We start from the raw sequence: 2142 nt of genomic DNA on the forward strand, positions 1-2142 counted from the left end.
GAGGAGAAAATTGATTCTGGGTCTGTGGAGAGCATTGTCAGAGGTGTACACATCTGGTCGAGTCCAGAGAGGTCACGACTCGAACCGTGTAGGGAAATATGGAGGAAGAGAGAGGGAAGCCACGTATAGCAGCCAGGATGCCAAAGGTACAAAAGATACAAGATAGGAGTGGGTAGCCAAAATGTCTGGATTCTATAGGAAAGAGCTTCTGAGGGATAGGCAGACCAAGCCCTAGGCTTAAAGAGTTCTGGGTAGAAGGCAGAGTATGCCAACAGCACCCTGTAAAAGATTAGAACTAAGGGATTCTGGGAGTACTGGAGGTCAGGTCTGTTAGGCACCTCAGCTGCTTGCCTGGGTTTGAAACTTAATACTACACTTTTTCTGACAAACAGATTCTGTCAGGTTTCGTTGTACTTCGGAATCAGGGTCAGCATCCTGGGACACTGAAAGCAAAGATCACTCATGCAAGTTCCAGATGTCTCTGTGAGCATGGGAGTGTGAATCAGAGGAAGACCTCAGACTTCATGCAAGTCCAGATGTCTCTGTGAGCATGGGAGTGTGAATCAGAGGAAGACCTCAGACTTAGATGATTGTTTCCTTAGAATGGAGCCTTCAGAAACTGAGGGCTAGCATTCTTGAGCTCTCCTTCATTTAAAACAAAACTTGAGGTAGTTCTCTCTGAAAAAATCCTCCTGGCCAGGGAATGGGGAGAGACAAAAAGGAATTAGTTCCAATTGCAGAGCTCTGTCTTCATCCAACACCCCTCCCCCTCTTGATATCTCTACAAAGCATTTTTAAATATCTCTGTACACTTGCAGAATCCCTTTTCCTAGTAATGAAACATAGTCACAGATTTGACTCTAGGAATAATCAGGAGTTGGAATAAAAGAAAAAACAAAACTAAACAACATCACGCACGTATGTAGCAAAATTGGCATGGATGTCATTAATCCCAAAGATAAAACCTAACTAGAGAAAAAGTATGGCACCTTGCTAAAATAGTCACTCACAGGTTATAAACAATCTTACCATTGATTGCAAAATGACTGGATCCTCAAGCAAACAAATGTATGGATTGCTCTATACCTCAGCTATACAACTAAAAATCAGTTCAGCTGTATTTAATTTCCAATTGAAATGTAAGAGATAGTTAAGAAAGCAAACTAATCCAACAGATAATAACTCTTACACAAAGAACAGTTGAGTATAAATAAGGTGTGAAAATGACCTCACGTGTGTGTCTTAATTATTTTTGCCTATGGTGTGATAAGATAACATAACAAAGGAAACCCAAGGGAGAAGGCGTTTATTTAGGTTTGCAAATTGAGGGTATGGTTCACTCATTATGGAGAACCAGTGATGGAATGAACTTGAAGCAGCTATTCACATGGCATCTAAAGTAAAAATAGGAGAGCAATGAATGCTGACAATCAGCTCATCTTTTCTTTCTTATTCAGTCTAGGACACCAGACCATGGAAAATGTGGCTCTCAGTGGGTCTTGCTTGTTCCTCACAGGTAGACAGACACACAGTTGTATATCCTAGGTGATTCTAGAATCTGCCAAGCCGAGAGTCAGTATTAACACAATGAAATGAGATCTGCAAAAGGAGATTCTGCGCATGCTTACAGTTCCATAAATGGAAGAGTTGGAAAACTATTTTAAAAGCAAAATAGATCTGGGAACAGACAGGGCTACACTAGAGCAGAGGAAATCCAGACGGGTCGTTCCCATCTGCCCTGGGGCCTGTCTCTACAACTCTGCCACACTCCCTGAGAATGGAGACAATTTTGAAGATGCTGAAGCTAGGGGTGGGAATTAAGAGCAGATGTGCCTGGACCAGTAGTTACTCAGATGCTAACTCCACTTCCCACGGGAGTGTAGCAGACTTCAGAGGTCGAATATCAGTCCAACGGAGAATGTTTTTCCTTGGTGTTCTGGACTCGGCTCCAGAAGACGACTATGTCTCTGCATTATACATGTCTTCATTAGAGATGTATATTTGCTGGGCGTGGTGGTGCACACCTTTAATCCCAGCACTCGGGAGGCAGAGGCAGGCGGATTTCTGAGTTCGAGGCCAACCTGGTCTACAAAGTGAGTTCCAGGACAGCCAGGGCTACACAGTGAAACCCTGTCTCAGAAA

At 43.1% G+C, this 2142-nt stretch overlaps 1 non-coding gene across 1 annotated transcript; it reads left to right on the forward strand.

The window, feature by feature from the left end:
- The first annotated feature begins 1616 nt into the window (after positions 1–1616).
- LOC115064303 lies at positions 1617–1770 on the forward strand. The gene has a single exon (XR_003844145.1). It is a non-coding gene; the product is annotated as a small nucleolar RNA SNORA55 (small nucleolar RNA).
- The last annotated feature ends 372 nt before the right edge of the window (positions 1771–2142 follow it).

This window comes from Mus pahari, chromosome 6, assembly GCF_900095145.1.
Source record: "Mus pahari chromosome 6, PAHARI_EIJ_v1.1, whole genome shotgun sequence".
NCBI classification, from domain to species: Eukaryota; Metazoa; Chordata; class Mammalia; order Rodentia; family Muridae; genus Mus; species Mus pahari.